This window comes from Sorex araneus, chromosome 7 (assembly GCF_027595985.1).
Source record: "Sorex araneus isolate mSorAra2 chromosome 7, mSorAra2.pri, whole genome shotgun sequence".
NCBI classification, from domain to species: Eukaryota; Metazoa; Chordata; class Mammalia; order Eulipotyphla; family Soricidae; genus Sorex; species Sorex araneus.
In genome coordinates this window covers 53,287,967-53,301,100 of record NC_073308.1, presented here as the reverse complement: position 1 = coordinate 53,301,100, position 13,134 = coordinate 53,287,967, and the positions used below count along the sequence as shown (strand labels likewise).

At 37.9% G+C, this 13,134-nt stretch overlaps 1 pseudogene; it reads right to left on the bottom strand.

Moving 5' to 3' along the window:
- Nucleotides 1-12,592: 12,592 nt before the first annotated feature.
- LOC129406657 (small nucleolar RNA SNORA31) lies at nucleotides 12,593-12,706 on the bottom strand (annotated as a pseudogene).
- Nucleotides 12,707-13,134: the final 428 nt, after the last annotated feature.

The following is a 13,134-nucleotide window of genomic DNA, read 5'->3' as shown; positions in this document are numbered from 1 at the left end:
TGGGTTGACTCTGCTTCACGTGTCCCTCACCTATCCTAGACCAGCTAGTTATGGATTTGTTCTTGTGAAGATGGCAGAAATGCAAAACATAAACAGAAACAAAAACCAACAAAAATACGTCCAACTTGGACATGCGCATATCTTACTTCCACAAGTACTACTTTCGAATACTGTGTTATCCAAAACAAGGTCTATTAGTTAATTCCAAGATCAAAAGTTAAGAATATATAATCCTTGGGATCGAGATTGTAAAACGAGTATGGTACTTGCATTGAATGTGCCAACCTGGGTTGGTACTCCATATGGTACTCCTTGGTACTCCAGGAGTAATCCCTGAGTTTGGAACCAGGAATAAGTAAGCTCTGAATACAATAAGATGTGTCCACAAGTCAAATAGCAAAGGAACAAAACACAACAAAAAAATCTATAATCCTGACAGATAGTAAAGTGGCTGCTAAAGAGCTCCTTTGCATGTGACTGCCCCTGTTCATCCCTGCTGCCATATATGGTTCCCCCCAACACCCACAGAATAAACAAAGAGCCAGAAGTGAATCCTGAGAACTACTTGTGCGACTAAAACTCCCTCCTCCCTGCCAAAGAATAAGCAATTCATTCCTCCCTCAACAAAGTGGACATGCTTGGGGGTTAAGGGATTACATAAAGGTTAAAAGAATTGCATCAGACAGATTTGGTTCAATTGGATTGTTTTATACAGATACATAAGATAGACAAATAAATATGTGCATCTATGTATCTATCTCTGTGTATACATATCTATCTCTATCTCTATACATATTACTTTGATTACTATTCCACAGTCATAGCATATCACACACACAGCCTGTCACTAACTAGGTACTGTTATTCTATTATTTCTCATTCCCTTTCTTTATTAATATATTTTTCTTTCAATGCCAGGGTACTCTTAGCAGCAAAAGCAGGATATCATATCATTGCCTATTTTTTATTGGGAAGCTTCAAAATACTTATGCTCAAGGGCACTATGTAATTACACACTCATTTTTCACAATCTCCTTCAGTGTTGAACCAAGATTAGAAAGTAATGCCAACTGTTCTCTATGATTAATGGAGTGTACTAATTGGCACAGGATGTCAACTTTTTAATTTGAGTAGGTACTATACTCTTGATTGAGGTGTAGATGGCCTCCATTACTAGTACTAGTCAAAACATATTTTTTCACATTTTTTTCTACATCTTGGTGCACAAAGAAATAATTTAAAAAATATCTTGTTTACTGTGTAATGTGTTTTTTAACAACAGAAAGAAAACCTAGGGACATTTTCACCCCATTTCCTACTCTCAGAAGAATTAAATGTGTATCTGTTTCTGCCCATTGGTAATTTATTCATCTCTCAGAGCAGTATCTTCTAAAAGACATAGATATGTGATTGTTCAGATCACCTCTTGTAACGACGTGCTCTGCTTTCAGTACTGTCTATGATTCAGTGAAGAAATTAGTCAACAACTCATGCTATTGTCTTTCTGAATTTAATTTTTAATCTTTAACTTTGTGGATGCTTGGATTATCTGTTAGAAATTTTATGATTTGTGCCTGCTTTTGTCTCAGAAATTCAATTTTTGAGTCTTGCCTTCAAGATTCAGATCCCTGTTTTTGCTTTTAGTAACCCAATAACCAACTTTGTAATGGAAATGTTTACCTTATCCTGGATCTGTACAAAAAGACATTATTTTTTTAAATGTACGACATCACCGCATACATTAATTGACCTCAGTTCAAGCACAGTAGAAATGACAACTGTACCTATATGTTCATTGCAGCACTGTTCACAATAGCCATAATCTGGGAACAACCCAAGTGCCCGAGAATAGATGATTGGTTAAAGAAACTTTGGTACATCTACAAAATGGAATACTATGCAGCTGTTAGGAAGATGAACTCATGATATTTGCTTATAAGTGGGTAGACATGGAAAGTATCATACTATGGTAAATGAGTCAGAAAGAGAGGGACATATATATATAGAAGGGCTGCACTCATTTGTGGAGTATAAAATAACATAACACAAGACTACACCCAAGGACAGTAGATAGAAGGGTCAGGAAGATTGCTCCATAGATGGAAGCCAGCCTCACAATCGGGCAAGGAGAGGACAGCTAGAATAGAGAAGGGATCACTAAGAAAATGATGGATGGAGGAATCGGCCGGGATGAAAGATATGTGCTGAAAGTGGATAAAAGACCAAACATAATAGCCTCTCAGTATTTGCATTGCAAATCATAGTGCCCAAAAGTAGAGAGAGAGTATGGGGAATATTGTCTGTTTATTGAGACAGGGGGAGGGTGGGAAAGCATGGGGTCTATTGGGGATATTGGTGGTGGGGTATGTGCACTGGTGGAGGGATGGGTGTTTGATCATTGTGTGATTGTAACTGAGACATGAAAACTTGTAACTATATCTCACGATGAATCAATAATTTTTTTTAAATTGATCTCAGTCCATTTAAATTTCTTATGTATATTTTCAGTGGAATGCTGTTTACTACTTGCATTTGTCACTGTTCTTTAAAGCAGGATCCGCATGATTACTTATTAGCTTATTTCATGCTGTAGTGAAATATTTTTGAGATGTGGATATCTATTTGTGGACAAAATACATATTACAGCACAACAATAATAATACCAGAAAACACATTTTAAACCATGTGTATAAATTATGACAATGTCTAATCAATACAATATCATTATGAAGACTTAAGTACCATTATGGAGACTTAATGTTGCCCATGTTCTTGTAAAAAAAATGAATACCTAATTACAAATTTTAAAAATATTACTGCATATGTAGTAATTTTGCTTTAAATAAATGCCAAAAAACTCAGCAAAATATTGTAGCACTTTTACTTTTATAGTATTTTGCAATTAATAGCTTGTCTATCTCTTACTAATATTGTACTGATTCATCATCATTAATCTATGTTATGTACTTTGAGGAACCTTAAGACTTAGCTCACACTTAATTAAGAGAGATTTAATGAAGTACTCTTTTTACAGCAAAACCAATCAGTTCTCTGATTGAACTGATTTCTCTGTATATTCATCTGTGTGTTTTAAAAGTGGAATTAAGGCAAGTGAAGGTAACACTAGACTGTTTTAACTTGTTAATTTGATTTAAATAATTTTGTTAACAAATGCCTAGAGCCTTTTTAAATGCAGCCAGCATTCTATGTGCTTTAAAAGTATTAACTTGGAGACAAGAAGATAGCACAGGGGTTGCGTTATGGATGATCCTGGTTGGATCCTCAACCCACACCTGAGCATCTCTGGATGTATCCCTGGAGGCCTCTAGCAACTCCAATGGTGCTGCTTGTCCTTGGCTTTGCTTGGCCTGAGCAGTGCCACATCCTTAGACAGTAGCATTACCTCATCAACCTGGTTGACTAAGTACTTCTGGGAGTCATCCCTGAGCCCCACGAGAACTGCTTGGGACACCTGCCCCCTCAACCCCACCAAAAGTATTAACTCACTTAGCCTCATAATTCCACAATGAAGTGTATACTTTACGATAATTGATTTTGCAGTGAAGGTAACAGAAACACGGAGAATCTTTTTTAAAAAGCTTGGTTTTATTTTTTATTTTCTATTGAAGTAGCATCATATTATAATATTTTATCCAGTACAGAGACATGTCATTGAAATCAGTATGTACATACAATTAAGATACTAAAAGTTCACCTCTAATTTTTATCATTCACTTAATTTTAACTGGATTTACCCACCTCTCCTCCCACCCCAATCCTTCTTGGTAACCGTGTATTTGTCTTAGAATCTGAAGGATATATTTTACTTTAATTTTTTCACATATTTGTTTTCTCTCTACACCTGTACGATTAAAGTCATAAGTGTTTGTATTTTGTGACTGATGTAAAGCATTAAGGAGAGTGAAATAATACCCCCTGTTCATCCATGTTGACACCAATTGCAAGATTTCATCTTTTTAGACTTGGGGGAGGAGTAGTTAGGTCCATACTCAACTGTGCTCAGTATTTACACCTGCCTTTGTGCTTAGTGATCACCTCTTTATGGGACTTGGTGTACCATATGTGGCATGAGGTAGAAAACCCAGGTTGGCATAAGACAACTGCACTACCTGCTTTACTATATCTCTGACCCTGGATTTCATCTTTAGAAAACAAGAAACAAAACTGAATGGTGTTGCATTCTATTGCCACATTCTAGAATGCCACATTTAAAGAGAAGAGTTAGGATTCAACCTGCACAGTCTATTTTCAAATTATGAGCACATTTCTTTGTTATAGTACAATTGTTTTGTAAATCCTTGAGTTTTCAATGTCTTTATACATCAGATTGTTCTTATGATACTAGGTAAGAAGAAAATCCATTGTTTAAAAGCGACCAGTCAGAATGAATTGCTTATAGGTGAATGGAAAGCAATAAAAGTAGATTTGAAAGCAATAAGCTTAATAAATTGATTTTATTTGACTGCTCTAGAGTTGAACAGTATGACACTTCACAGTTTGGTAAATGGGATAAGAGACTTCATTTGGCACAGTCAAGTATCTATTTAAATTTATTGGTTTTGAAATCTTAAAAGAAAATCAGTTTAGTAAATATGTGAATACATGTTTCTTAGTTAATAAGCAAAGTAACCACAGTTCAAAAGGTTGTTTGGTAAACAGACATTTATTACAACAGGTACATTTTCTTTTAAATGAAAAACTTCAGGAAGAAATGCAACAAAATAACCTTTAATTGCTTATGTCATGTTTCCTTAACATTTTAGTTTGTTTGAAATAGTTTCATTTATGGAGCTGAGTAGGGCATTTTCCTTGCATGCAGCCGACCTGGATTCAATCCCCAGCATCCCATATGATCTCCCAAGCACTGCCAAGAGTAATTCCTGAGTGTAGAGCCAGGAGTAACCCCTGTACACCGCTGGGTTTGAACCCCAAAGCAAAATAAAAAAACCAAAAAACCAAAAACAATTCATTTAATAAATTAAAATGCTAAATCTTTGTACTTTTGTACTCAATAGCCCTTCCTTCCTTCTTTCCTTCCTTCCTTCCTTCCTTCCTTCCTTCCTTCCTTCCTTCCTTCCTTCCTTCCTTCCTTCCTTCCTTCCTTCCTTCCTTCCTTCCTTCCTTCCTTCCTTCCTTCCTTCCTTCCTTCCTTCCTTCCTTCCTAGCTGTGTTCAGGGAATATTCCTGACTCTGTGTTCAGGAATCACTCCTGGAAGTGCTCAGGTTGTGCTGGGTCATGTTATGTCAGGGATATATGGTGCCGTGCCAAAGATGAAACTGGAGTTAACTGTGTGGATGGCAAATGCTTTAATTCCTTTACTCTCTCTTTACTACTCAATACAACTTTTCTTATCTATGTTGCAAAGTAGTTGCACGGGTGTTTGAAAATAAGATCCTGTTTATACTTCATTTAGAGCTGCTTATGTTTCCACAATACATACATTATTTTAGTTAAAATCATGAGTGATCCATGGAAAAGAACAAAAATGTTTTGCAATCTGTGTGTTTGGATTTCAGATACAGGAACTCTGTCACCTAACAAATTTTACACACTAAAGAATGAAATATTTGAAAAACTAAAGCAACATTTTATTTTATATAGAGTAAATATTTTAGGATAAAAACATACTTTTCCCAAAGGAATGTGAATTTGAGTAGAAATTCCAGAAATTAATAATGAATGCAAAAAAGTTAAGCTAGATTGGTTTATAAAATTAAAAAAAAGTCTCTTAATCATCACCAACACTATTTTTTAAGTTTGCATATTTGATGACATTTATGTTTCCTACCTGCACAGCAAAGCCTGGCAAGCCACCCATGGTGTATTTTATATGCCAAAAACAGTAACAACAAGTCTCACAATGGAGACGTTACTGGTGCCCACTCGAGCAAATTGATGAACAACGGGACAACGGTGCTACAGACAGTTATGCATTTACTCATTTTTTGGACCACATTCAGCAGTTAATCAGGGTTTACTCCTGGTTCTGTGCTCACTCCTGGTGGTCCCAAGGAACCATATGTGGTGCTAGGCATTAAACCCTGGTTGGCTATGTACAAAGCAAATGGCCTTTATACTGTACTATTCCTCAGGCTTCACTAATGGTTCTTATTTTATTATTGTCATTTTTATTTTGGTTTGTTTTGGAGCACACCCTGTGGTGTGTGCTCAGGGCTAGCCCCTGGCACTGAGCACAGAGATCACTCCTGGTGGAGCTCTGGATCATATGGTTTCCCAGTGATTAAATCCGGATCTGCCATATGCAACACAAGTACCATACCCAATGTACAATCTCCCAGCCCAGTTCACTTATTGTTAAGAACAAAAAAAAGGAGGTTAAGGATTCATGGACTTTATTCTTTCACCCTACAAAATAGTCTTTTCTTTAAAAAAAATTAGCTCTTCTTGTTGAGAATTGAGAATTGCAGTTAACTCAAGGGGCTGATGAGTTTTCTCAATTCCTTAATTCCATTCACAGTGTTAGACTCTGCTAAATTAACTATTAGCCAAGTGCAAAGAGACAGGTTATCTGTGAGTTAAAATTCTATAGCCAAGTGAAGTAAAAGAGTAATGGAAATAGAAATGTGTAGGATGTAGCTTTCTCTAAGGGGTTTGAAACTTGCCTACTAGATTGCTATAGGCACCTAAATGAAACACTAAAATCTCTGTTGAGAAAAGCCATTTTGTTTCCAGGACATTAGCGAAGATGGAAGCAAATAATCCTGAGGAAGCATTTTAAGAAAAATCTTAATCGAATATCTATGTTCTTTAAAACTGTAGTGAAACAGACTCTAACCCATAGAATTTCATTGTTATTAAATGAACATAGAACGTGTCAATGGTAGGAGGCAGTGGTAGAATCTGGTAATCTGTGTTATGAAATAATTGACCTTTGGGTCTATCAAATCTGTTTGGCCTCAGTATAAAGAACCAGAAAGGCATTTAGACGTTCACTCCAATAAGGAAATGGAGATTAGTTATTTCCAAGGATAAGTTTGGGATGTCACTTGATGCCAGACTTCCAGTCCATATGGGATATTATCAGTCAGAATAACTTCTTAATCTCTTTCCAGCATAGCATAGTAGGAAGTGACTTTGATCACCTTTTCATTGAACATTTGGGTTTTTATACTTTGCATTATAGTATGAATAATCTTGTAGATTACCCAGAGAAGTAAATCTCTCCAGTTGAGGAATGTCAAATTCAATTTTAAAATTTAATGATCTACCATGTACAAATATATACATTGGTATAGTTTCTCCCTGGTTTAGTTTTGGGTGAGAGTACCAGTAGCTTAGGTCGCATTTTGGCAGAAAAGCAGAAAACTTCCTGATCTTCAGCTAAACATACGGAACACACTAAAAGGCACACTTTTGGTCTCTTTTGCAGTTATACTTGCTAATATGTCTAAGTTATGATAATGATATATGAGCAAAAGCAGGAAGTGTAACTTTGAAAAATAGCTTTTATGGTGGCAAGTATGTCCTATTCTTCCCCACGTGCTGAATTATGAAGCTGAACTAATTACCACAACATAGACACTACAAGACAGGGCGTCAAAGTTTCATCACCATGCTAGATAGTATCTTTATCTAAAATATGAAAAAAATGTGTTAAGGAAGCTTACCCCAGTTGTGAAAAATTTTAATTAAAAATCTACAGCATCTGTATTATGAATGATTATTTTTTAGAATTGCTCAATGTAGAACCTGTAAAATCTCACTTGGAAAAGCTGCCTAATAATCAGCAGGCCATTTCAGTAATTATTCCCGCTCTATAAATGTACCTCACAATCTTTCTTTAATATTTTCATCATTAAAGATTAGACCTATTCCCAACTAAAATACTACCTTCAATAATAAAAAAAACTCCTCAAAAATAGCTATATTTTTTGGGGCTGGCGCAATAGTACAGCAGGTAGGGCGTTTGCCTTGCATGCAGCCGACCCAGGTTCAATTCCCAGCATCCCATATGGTCCCCTGAGCACCGCCAGGGGTAATTCCTGAGTGCAGAGCCAGGAGTAACCTCTGAGCTTTGCCAGGTGTGACCCAAAAAGCAAAAAAAAAAAAAAAAAGGTATATTTTTTGTCTTTTTCCAAGGTGCTTCAAACCCAGTGCCTCAAACAGGGGTATGCCCTGTGGAAGGAACTAAAATATTTGTTGGATGATCTACTAAAAATGAAAAAGAAAGGAAATAAAAATTAGGGGAAAGATAACAGGAAAAGGAAGCATGGAGTAATTTTTTCTTGCCAAGAGCTTATGACTCTTTGAAAATATAATTTTGAGAACTTTTTTTTTGGCCATACGCAGAGATGCTCAGGGGTTACTCCTAGCTCTGCACTCAGGAATTAATTCTGGCAGTACTTGCGGGATTATATGGGATGCCAGGGATTGAGCCTGAGCTAGCTGTGTGCAAGGCAAGTGCCCTACCTGCTGTACTATCTCTAGAGTCTAAAGCTATATTTATTAAGATTATATGAAAATATCATTGCGATTATACTATACCATTAATATATAATATACTCTATACTTAGGAAAAAATAATTTTTAGAGTTATTTAAATTATGCATTTAATCAACTTAGAAAAATCTTTAGTGAGCCATAGCCCAGCTATCAATAAATGTTGAGAATTTGGTTATATAAAATTGGACTTGTGATCATTTAAAAACAATATATTTTGTATTAGATAACCATGAGATACATAGTTACAAAGTTGTCCATGATTGGGTTTCAGTCATACAATGTTCCAACACCTGTCCCTTCATCAGTGTACATTTTCTATCACCAGTGTCCCCAGTATCCTTCCTTCCACCCGCCTTTCAACCCCCACTCACACTTCTCTTCTCTCTCTCTCTTTCTCTCTCTCCCCCCCCTTGTGATCATTTTTAAATGACATAAATAAAAAAGTTATTTTGTTCAACTACTCAGTATTTATTGAACTTAACACTGTGCCAGCCATTGTGTTAGGAAATGAGTCTCTATATGGCTACTATTAATGTTAGTTTTATAGCTTTGGAACTAATGGAATGTTGAGCACAGAAGTAAATGCATGCTGATCTGATGTTAAAGGGAAGTATGCAAAATAAAGCCCTATCTACTTACCCATCAGGAGGCTGGGGGAGGAGAGAATGGCATGTCCCTGAATTATGGTCTGGTCTTTCCCATGTATTATCCAAAATCACTAGAAAGCATATCTATGAGTCACTTTTCCAATGCATTGGGATGTAGATTTTTACAATATTTCTTTTTATCTGCTGATAATAATCTCCTCTGTTTTTTGAACACAGTTTTAAATGTATTCTTAAATATATTTGTTATTTCCCTGAACTATGGGGACAGACATAAAATGTATATATGCATATATACATATCTATGTCCATTTTTCTTTACATTGTTTTGTATGTCAGGTTGCCAGAATTTGTGTTCTTTTGCTTTTTCTGCAACTTTTATTTAATTGAATAACCATCAAGAGAAATGTCTTATTTTTTGTAGTTCTGTATATTTAAAATGTATTTTGTTCTCCTTTTTTCAAAAGAAAACCCTTTTTGACTGTGAAGTTCATGCTATTTGGAGATAAGAGGACTGTTGGCCAAAGAAAGGTGCTTAAAAGAAATGTTTGATATGTATGAGAGATTGTGTTTATCCAAGTGCTTAAGGACTAACATAGCATGCCTGTGTATGAAGTTAAAATTTGGAGCAGCTATTTTGAGAGTCACACTGAGGTTTTCATTTAATCTCTAGCCTACCTTGGTAAGATTTACACAACACATTTTCCATGTAGATTTGAATCTTCCCTGTGGTGTAATCTCAGATTAGTAAATTGGAAGCAGAAGAGTGCCCTACTGGATAGAGAAACATGTGTTATGGGGATGAGTGTATAACAGACTTTATGTGGATTTATTCTATTGTATCACTCTCCTTAAATTGCTTCTTTGTTAAATGGCTACTTCAAAAGAAAACTTGGTGCTAATCTTGACATATTTTCCAAAAGGGAATATTTATACATGGGAATATTTTGACCATAAGAAATTTACTTTATGCAATATAGCAAACTTTTTAAATGCAATGTTTCAGGTCATGAACAGATAGATATCAACCTAGTATTTAAAAAAATTATTTTCTAATGATCTATGGTTCCCAAAAGTATGTAGATTCTACAAAGCACTAGAGGAACTCATAGGATCAATAAGTGAGTCAGACTTGTGTTAAATGCATTTCATTGCCTATAATCTTTCAATCGCACTTTCAGAAGGTGCACAGAACTGAGTTTGTGTGTGTGTGTATGTGTGTGTGTGTGTGTGTGTGTGTGTGTGTGTGTGATGGGGTCCAGTGGCTGAGAGGAAGGGCCCTTGTGAGAGGAAAGTGGGTACTGGTGGTGGGTGTGGTTTTGGAACAATATATGCATGAAACCCTCATCCATGGCATTGTAAATATCAGTGCCGAAACAAAACATTTTTTAAAAGGCCTTTTTTTTTTTAGTTTATTTTTAATTAGAGAGTCATCGTGAGGGTACAGTTACATATCCATACATCTTTGTGCTCATGCTTCCCCCATACAAAGTTCCATAACCCATCCCTTCACCAGTGCCCATTCTCCACCACCCGTAAACCCAACATCCCTCCCCCTCTCCCCAGTCCCGTCTCCCCCCCACCCCACCCTGCCACTATGGCAGGGAATTCCCTTTTGTTCTCTCTCTCTGATTAGGTGTTGTGGTTTGCAATAAAGGTGTTGAGTGGCCATTGTGTTCAGTCTCTAGTCTGTATTCCGCCCGCCTCACCCTTCCCCCACATGACCTCCAACCACATTTAATTTGGTGTTCCTTTGTTTTGAAGTGGTAAGGAGCTAATCTCTGTCTTTGGGTCCTGTCATCTGGGGAGGGTAGTGTGTATGCAGGTGATGGGTGTGGTTTTGGAATTCCGTGCATGAGAAACCATTGCTAGCAGTATTGTAAACCACAGAATCTCAGTAAAAAAAAATAAAAAGAGAAATGGAATTTTAAAAAAATGTACATTACAACAGAGGGCTGCAAAACCAAATTTACAGACTGGGAGGTGGGAACCAAGTCAGAGAAATCAGGCACCGGCTGCCAAGGCCGTCCTGATGGTTCAGCTGTACATGGTGCTGATTTCCTCTTGCAATTTCTATCTTTTAGTAGAAATAGTGGGAATACAACATTCAAAGTCTGCATTCTCAGCTACCAAAGAAAGGTTTTGGATAAACCTCTTCAGGGGAGTTGGTTGTTTCAGCAGAGGCCGAAGGCTTTGATGCACACCAAGTTCCTTCCTCCTGTGGTGTGGGTTATTGATCCGTAATCCCATTTTAACAAACCATCAAATGAAACAGTAGAGAAATTAGTTCACTTTGATTTCCATGAGTAAATTAAATATTTAAGAGAGAATGGTGTTGGAAATGTTTACTATATATTTTATACCTTAGGGTTATTGTTGCTGAGTCTCTTGCCCCGTGCCTGGCACCTGGCTGTCTTCACCAGGGCCACTCGGAGGGGGACGGGTTGAGTTTCCCTTCCCACCCTGAACAGAGCACTGGCAGCAGAAGACTTCCGGAACCCAGCTACAACCATGCTCAAGGCCATTCTCCACATGTTCAGACGAGCCTCACACATGAAGGAACCCACAGAGGAACCCAGGTTGTGCGGGACCCAGGGCTGAGATCTCCAAGCCTGCTCTGATCGGAACTAGGCCTCCTCCTCCCAGATCCTCCATTTTCCAGTAGCTAGGCAGCCACGCCCACAAACTGCTCTCAACGCTCTGTAATCCCACCAATAGTCAAGATCCAGAGACTATAAAACAAAGCTCCTGGAAGCTTAGGGCCGCATGGGTGGCTGTGTGACCTCTTATAGCCTAGTTCTCTCTCTTGGAGAGCCTGGTAAGGTACCGAGAGCATCCTGCCTGCACGGCAGAGCCTGGCAAGCTCTCCGTGGCATATTTTGATTATGCCAAATGCAGTAACAATGATGAGTCTCATTCCCCTGACCCTGAAAGAGCCTCCAATGCAGCACCACTGGGAAGAATGAGTAAAGAGAGGCTGCTAAAATCTCAGGGCTGGGACGAATAGAAGCGTTACTGGTGCCCCCGCATGAGCATATCGATGATCAATGGGATGTAGTGATACAGGGTTATTGTGACATATAGTTTACTTCACTCCCGTAAATTTCATAAGAAAACTGAGTTTTCTTCAGATACAATATTTTATTGTTCTTATGTGTGAATGTCAGAACTAAGGCAGAAAGAGAGACAGACAGAGAGAGAGAGAGACAGAGAGAGATAGATAGATAGATACATAGAGAGAGAGAGAGAGAGAGGGAGAGAGAGAGAGAGAGAGAGAGAGAGAGAGAGAGAGAGCGTGCTCATGTGCACTTTTACCTAGTTTCTTCCAATGGCAGAATCTTACCTATAGCAGAAACTACAGTGGTACAGAAATTGACAAAGATACAACCCACTGATTCTGATTTCATAATTTTTACAAAAATTTGTGTGTATGTACAAGCTGGGTGTGTTTTTCTGAGTTCTATGCAGTTTTATCACAGACGTAGAACTTTGGTAGGGGAGCAGATGTTCTCTCTTTGACTGCCATAGAGACAGAAAGTGCTGAGATTTTCTTTTTCTTTCCTCTTCAAGGGCAAACCAAAAGAACTACAGTAAATTGTTCAAGGTCTATCAGTGTTTGCAGATATGTATCTGTATCCATCCTTCTCCCTCTCTCCCTTTCTTCCTTTTCCTCCCTCCCTCCCTCCCTCCCTCCCTCCCTTCCTTCCTTCCTTCCTTCCTTCCTTCCTTCCTTCCTTCCTTCCTTCCTTCCTTCCTTCCTTCCTTCCTTCCTTCCTTCCTTCCTTCCTTCCTTCCTTCCTTTTCCTCTCTCCCTTCCCTCCCTCCTTTCTTCCCTCCCTCCTTCCTTCCTTCCTTCCTTCCTTCCTTCCTTCCTTCCTTCCTTCCTTCCTTCCTTCCTTCCTTCCTTCCTTCCTTCCTTCCTTCCTTCCTTCCTTCCTTCCTTCCTTCCTTCTTTTCCTCTCTCCCTTCCTTCCCTCCTTCCTTCCTTCCTTTTCCTCTCTCCCTTCCTTCCCTCCTTCCTTCCTTTCTTTTCCTCCCTTCCTT